Source organism: Numenius arquata, chromosome 11 (assembly GCF_964106895.1).
Source record: "Numenius arquata chromosome 11, bNumArq3.hap1.1, whole genome shotgun sequence".
Lineage (NCBI taxonomy): Eukaryota > Metazoa > Chordata > Aves > Charadriiformes > Scolopacidae > Numenius > Numenius arquata.
In genome coordinates, this window is record NC_133586.1 from 26998283 (window position 1) to 27005856 (window position 7574).

Here is a 7574-nt window from a genome sequence, read left to right on the forward strand (position 1 = left end):
GAATTCCAGAAATCTCAGGGCAGGCTGGGAGCCAAATCCAACACCGGATTTGTGGCAAGTCAAATTTTAAGCCACCTTTGCCCTAAAAGCCTTTTCTAGGTTTCTTGCTCTTTAAATCCAGGGAAGAGACCTCCGCATCGGACCTCAACTCACCAGCCCGGCTCAATTCTCAACTTCTAGCTGGTACCCGCTTCCAGCGAGATGCTGAGGAACACTCTGCAGCTGGGGAGTTATTAGCAAAAGTTATTTGGTGAGTAGTTTGGAACAAGGAATAAACTTGAGAAACTTCAGCACTTGTTGGCTGATCGCAGGGAAAAAAAAAAAAAAAGAGAGAGAGAATTCGGTGCCTGAATTATTTGTGATGAGTTAATTACACTGGCAAAGGATGATGGAAGATAGGAACAGCAGTCAAAATTTTCTGCCTTTTTCCACCTACGCAGTTTTCTTAGATCCACTCAAAATTAATGTGGCGCTCAATATCAGACCCTCTCGAGTGCCGGGTAACTCTGAGACTAAACATTTTTTGATTTACTACTCTGTCCAGTAGTACTCTGCCTTATTTTATTTTTCTTTTGAATCTTGCCAAGATGTAAATCAGAAGGGAAGTGAAAGGCTTTGCTAATCCAAGGTCCTGCTTCTGCAGGGGAGGTGACAGCCCTCCCTAGATGACCCTAAACACTTCAAGAGCTTTCACCTTGTAGGACCGGCCTAGAAATAACGTGGTCATACGAAACCAGAAAGCAAAATGCAAAGCCCAGGAGGTGGTGGGAGGGGAAGATGAGGCACCAAGACCATGAGCTGAGAGCTCCCGGGGATGTCTGGGGTTGGGAGACATGAGAAAGGAGGAGCATCTCCTGGAGGACCGAACCTCCCCAGCAGACCCTGGGGACTGGCACCGGTGGGGGGTCTCTTCCCAGGTACTTGCAGGGTTTACCCAGCTTTAATTTTCCATCCCACTAAAAACTGCAGATCTCCCAGGAAAGCTGCTTTCCCACAAGACTTCCCACTGAATCTTGCACATCCCAGGGGGCTGCGGAGCACCCAGCAAGCTCCGGTGTGTGTAGGCTAAGCTAAATCCAGAAGCACACAGGGTATTCCCCACGGGGGCAGGTGCGTTACCTGCTCTTCTGCACACAGCAGCCACCGCTCGAGCAGAGCTGAAAACCCCGCTGGGATCAGCGCACCTTTAATTAATGGCAATTTTGCAGAAAATACCCTGTGTCCGAAACGACCCCATGAAGAATTGAGGCATGCTCTCTAGCTCTGTTTCTTTTTTTTTTTTTTTTTAATCCCATGCATCGGGATTTATTGAGACATCCAGGCTGTGTTTTCGGAGCTTTTCTATTACAAATCCGTGGATTTTTATGCATTTGGTAATAGATTTCTGATGGAATTTTGAAACTGGAAAGAAGCCACTAGCGGGGACTGTTCAGGGCATCGCTCTTGGCCCCTAAAGAAGGCAAAAGAAAATGGAGAGGGAAAAACTTAATGAAAAAATATATTTGTATAAACAATCAATGAAGATCGCGTTTGTGTGTTAAACAACCACCTTGAAATTGGTCTGTCTCAAAGGACTGAGCAATTGCAGACTACCTTAGCATGAATGATTTATGACATTCATGAACTTGGCAACTGCATCAGTTTTCCTAAACCTGGCAGCAAACACCACCTGCATATTAAGTGAAGATTTATGATTTATAAAACTCACCTCATTATGCAGAGGAACATGAATTGTCTTATGTGTGCAGTCTATAACTCCCGGGACAGATGAAAAGGCAGCTATGACACACAATTTATGTGTTCTCGCTGCTGGAGTTGGTGAGGGAAAAACAGGCAGAATAACTAGGTCTTTGAGTTGGGTTTCTTCAAAGCTGTCCACGTCCTTCTCTTTCCCCCCCCCAGAATGATGTTGTGGCTAAAATTGCCTCCTCTCTTGGAGGAGGAAAAAAAAACAGCCTTGCAAAGATTAATGGTGGAGGTCATTTGAATCAATGTGCTAAACGATGCCCTCCCTCCAAAGAAACCACAGGGACAGGAAGAATCTGAGATGCCTCCATGGAAATAACACGCTTGGTGTTGAGCTCATTGCTCGTATTTTTTCCCCACTCCATCCTTTTCTGATCTTTCTCACCCAGGGATGCAGGTTCCCGGCTTCAAGGAGTGAAGAGTTTTGGTCTCGAAGAGACATGCAGTTAGGTGTGGAGCTCACGTCGCCGGGAAAGGACCGAAGCAGAAAGCGCACGAGCCCAGAGTACAGCTGGTTTGCCTCCTCCGGGTCAGGAGAGCGTTTGAGAGGCTTGAAAACAGGCAGGGCTGACGGACTGAAAAACGAGTGATGTGATCCAAGGAGAAAACACCCCGGGTCAGAATTTATCCCTGATCTACCACGTGAGTTTGAGTGAATTGTGGTTTGTGTGTCTCGTTTCCTCATTTGCTTAAAAAATAAAATGTCCAGAGACTAGATGCTGGTACAGTTTGATAGGGGGGCTGTCAGAGGGCCCTGGACCTCTCTGGTTATTGCTGAGAGCAGGAGAAATCCCAGCCCAGGGCTTCTCCTGCGTGCCCAGGGCAGCAGAGGACACTGACATCCCCTCCTTCACTGTCCCAGCTCAGGCAGGGCTCCCACAGACTGGAGAGGGTTGTCTGTGCTGCCCCCAGGCTCCTGGATGTGTGCCCATGGAGTGGTCACTGCAGCAGGGTTGGGACCGCATGCCCATGGGGACCGCAGCACAGGGACATCGCTGCTGGGGGCCAAGGTGTGATGCCCCCTTGCCCACCGACCTCGGGCTGCTCCTGGATCTGTCTGGCGGGTCACAGGCAGGACACAGGGGTGCAGTGGGGCCATCGGGCTCCCCCTGCCATGCAGCAGGGCAGCCGTCTGCAGATATACCTGATCCAGCCAGGCAGCACCTTCCCTGCATCCTCGCCGGAGCCATCTCCTTCTGAAGAAGAAAGGGATGTGACCTGCAAGTGGCAGTTTAGAGCAGGCATCTGAGCTGGCCCCTCAGCCGTGCAGCGTGTGGCTAATTACACCCAGGGGTTTTGGCTTCTCCTGCAGGAGGAAAACATGTGCGAAGACCTTGGGGTTGTAATTGCCTGCAGTGCTACTTAAATCAATTTAAGCCATCTCCACGCCTGGTCTGGCTGCTTGTGCCCACCCTGTGTTGCTGTTGTCTGTGCAGGGAATTGGCTTGGGGATTTGAGCTGGGGAAAGCCGGGCTGGTGAAAAGAAAAAGGGCAGAGAGCCCTTTGGCTACCTGGGTCCCTGTACGACCTGCAGCCCACCAGCTAAGCACCCACCAGCTGCAGGAGCTCCTGGAGATCAAGACATGGAGGTCTGGGATGTGTCCCTCAGCAAGGAAGGGGCTGGCTTGTGCCAAACACATCTGTACCCAGGGATGATGGCGAGGTTTGGCTGAGCGGGAAGGCTCAGCAGGAGGTGAGGAGCTGAGGCTGGAGGCAGTGGGGATGTGTTCTCCTGCTGCTGCTTGCGGGGGGACACAATTCTCTGTTTATTTTCTGCAGTAAAAACCTGCATTGAAGCTCTTCAAAATATATGCTGGTGCTACTGGAAAGGAGGGAGTCAGGCATGTGAATGATTTTATGTTTTCCCCCCTTCCTTGTCTTATTGCCAAGGTAGCAGAGAAGGAGCATTTCTTCTGCCTAAGCCCAAATCAGGAATTTTTCTCTTCCAAACGTTACCCTTTTGTTTCCCGCCTGTCTCATGAGGCTGATTTCAAAATGAAACTGTTGTAACTGTACATATTAAAAAAATTGCAGGCTCTACCTGGGCCAGGCGTGTTGGCAGCGGCTGATCCAAAAGGATCTTCCTGGCACAGCTCCTGCCAGGCTGGGAAGGGTCTTTCTCTCCTGGCTCCGTATTCAGTCAGCACAAAGCCCAGCGTGTTTGCACAGAGGAGCTGCACGAGGTTCAGGGAGCTGTAGCTTACAAAGGAAAGGACAGGTATTTAGGAAATAACAAAGGAAATAGCAAGTATGTTTCAATGGAGTGATTCATGTTGTTTTCAGAAAAAAAAAGCTGTATTCTTTCTGAAAAGACAAAAAATGTTGCCTCGGGACTCGCGCGCTGGCTGGGGAGCTTTGCGTCCTCCGAGCTGCATTGGGAATGGGAAGTGATGGTTCTTGGCTGGTGGGTAAAAATCCAGGGAGCAGGTTAAAACAGCACGGGTGAAAGGACAGCAGGCAGCGGGCGCTGCGAGGAACTGGCTTGGAGGGAAGAGTATGGTCACACACACTCGTGATGGCCTGGAGGAGGGAGTACAGAGCACTCTAAGTTTCCACAGCTGTAAATTTGGTGGCTCTGCAAATAGGAGAGAGGGCAAAAAGAGCGGAGGGGCTGGGGAGGACAGGAGGCTGGCAGTGAGGGAAAGAATCATACCAGCAGAGGCATGTGTGTCGCAGGGGAGTGATCCTTCCAAAGCCATTTAATGAAGGAGAAATTAGGGACACAGAAATGGGGAAACACATTTGGGGCACGCTGGGATGCTGGAGGGTATGTGGGAGAGCAGACGAGCCTGTTCTGAGACACCAGGCCAGAGCAGAGGAACTGGCGTGTGTTGGAAAACCCCACCGTGAGCTGGGGGGAGAGGGTGAATCCAGCCCTGCTCAGCAAAGGGCAGAGGGGAGACTCGTGCCAGTGCACGTGCAATGTGAACCCCTAACGGAGGGGTCCCCAGGGCCTTCCCCTGCCTGCGAGGTCGGCTGGCTGAGCCCCATCAGCCTTCCCACCACGGCACGGCTTGGTGTGGTGACCTTCAAGCCAGCCTGTCCTCTCTGCAGGGCTGAGACCAGCCTTCCGAGCCACAAGCATCCTTCCCGAAACCACTCTCTTCATACCTCAGCCGCTTCAGATCAGGGTACAGAAAAAAATCTGCCGAGTACAGCATTTGGAAGTTTTCATTTCTAACGCACTAATTGCCCTCATTATTATGGTTCCTGGAGGCATCTCAGATCCTTATTATGGCAGCTGCACTCGTGTAGGGGTGAGAGGCGGTTTGCTGCTCCCTCTGGTCCCCTGCATCCTCGGCTGAGTGACAGGTCTCTGCCACATGCACTGTAGGAAGAAGGTCTGGTGAGCTGCTGGCAGGCTCGCAGGCAGCCTTTGCAACTGTCTTGTTGCTGGTTTGTTGCTTCTCTGTTGCTTTCTGATTTATTTCGTGATGCTCTACGGGCTGATGCCTGTTGCCAGCTCCACTGGAATCGTAGGGGGGAAACAAGGGAAGCCCGGGAGGATGCTGTGGGGTCAACCAGCTCCATGTTGAGTGCCCACCCCAAACCCTCGTGTCCCTGCTGCGATCCCCCGAGATGAGATATGCCACAGCCTGCCTTTCCCCCAGCCAGCCCTTCACTAAGCATTGGGGGATAACCCTGAATTCAAATATGACTTTCTCCTCCTGCGCAGCGAGCATGGCAGGACTTGGTTTGTGATTCACCCTGACTCAGGGTGCAGACTGATGCCACGCTGTGTTTGATCCACCACTGCTTTTTCTGCTAAACTCCATTTTGGTGAGCAGGAAAGTGACTGAAGTGCAGCTGTCTTGGCAGCTGCTTCAATGAGCCTTTTCACACCGGGTCACCTAAAGCCATGCCATCATCGCTCAGGGTAACTTCAAAGCACCTAGGAGCCAGCGAGCAGGAGCTGCCCTCAAATCCCTGTCGACGAGAAATAATGAAGGTGGAGAAGCTAATGCAGAGCTCCCCGCAGGCCTTGTCACGCTGCTGGCAGCCCCAGCCTGCTTCGGCACTGGCAGATGCCTCTGCTCCTTCCACTGAAAACTGTGTGTAACCTCCTGGTATTTTTGCCATTTACAGTGACATCCTTCTGAGACAGATGCCTACGGAGCTGCCAAATGCAGCCAAGTGGCTTGAAGCTTTGTAGGAAAGGAGTTAAGGCCCCACTCTCCTCCTACGGGAGTCAAGCAAATGCTCCACTGCTGATCTCTGTGGGAGCGGGGACAGGACATCCACGCGGAGCCCTGCGTTTGCAGCTGTCAAAGGGCTGCCCCGCTGCGAGACCAGCCGCTGTGGTTCTTCAAAGCAGCCTTGCGTCTGGCAACAGTTAATGGGGAGGAAATTAATTGGGTCCCCACAGGGGCAGCTCCTTCGCACCATTTCTCTGTCGCTGCATGGCGGACAGCTGGTGCCTGGTCCTCACTGCAGATTGTCCGGGAGGAATCACATCGCCTTGCCCTGCAGTCCCCTCCCTGCCAGGTTTTCCCCTTTCCCTAGGAAGGCTCAAGGGCAGGGAAGTGCAGGTTGAAGGGGGCCGATCCTGCCTGATGCAGAGCACCCTTCCCGGCCACCTGAAGCCAGGTGGAAGCTGGGGATCCCTTGCAGGTGGTGCTCAGAATGTCAGCCCACTGCTCGAGCACCAAGGGGTATGTTCTCCCTGCTGAGTTCTGCCAGTGCTATGGGCTGCAGAGCATGATTTAGGGAGCAGGGCGGGAACACGAGGCAGACCCCTTCTGAAGGATCCAGGTGTGCAGGAGGAAGGGAGGGAGAGCAGAAGGTGCAAGTGGTGCAGCTGAGGGCAACAACTAAGGTCTATTTGAAGCCCAAAGCTGCAGCTCTTAGTGAGCAGTAGGCGAGCATCTCGCATTTCAGGAGTGGAGATGGAATTTTGGCCTTTTACTGGGGAATCCTGACAGCTCTCACTGCCTGGGGTTTGCTGTGCCTAGAAGGTGGACCCCAAGGTGCTGCATCCAAGGCCACTGCAGGTCACATCTGTCTTCTCACAAGCAGCTGGAGAGAGGATTTTGCAACCTTCAGAGCAGGAGGATTTCTTCTCTCTCATGTTTTTACCACCTCTGCAGAGACGGCTGAAACAGATTCACCTGTTGCACGGTCGGTAGCTGTCTGAGGGGCTGCTGTCCCAAGGAGTGAAAGGCTTGTTTGCCGCTGGATGGGACAGCCTGCTGCTCCTGCCTCGGCAATGAAGGGAGAGCAGGGAGGAGAGGAGCAGACAAAGCTCCCAGAGAGCCGCTTCTCGGTGCGTTAGTGTTTTAATTGCAGCCTTGCCAGTACTTGGGAGTTGTCAGTGATGTGAATTAAGCTGTCATTCTCCCGGGCTTATGATTCACAGGCGCAGCCCGAAAGCGGCGCTAGCACGGCTGGCTGCTGCCCCTTTCTGGTGACAGGAGAGGGTGACACTTACATGTAGCCTCCTACCTTGCTGGATCAGAGGTGGCCCATCCCAGGACTCCGTATTTACAAAAGCAAGGATGCCTGAGGGATGAGGTCAGGCGTTTTTTGAGTCACGTAGAAACAATCTGACTGAACGGTTATCAAGGGTGCAGCCTAATCCTGGCTCAGTTATATGGGCTGGGATTTACCAGGCCCCGGTGGTGGTTCCTGACCCTATAGAACGAACCTAGCAAGGAGCAGACAGTGCCATACCCTGCCCTTCCCTACAGGCAGATGTCATACCCACAGTGGGGAAAGGCCACCACAGCCCAGGACACCTACTCCGGAGAGCCGGTGGGGGGTGAAACGGTGGGCTTCCATGTACAACAGTCATGCTTCCATGCTTCAACAGACATGCTTCCGTGTACAGC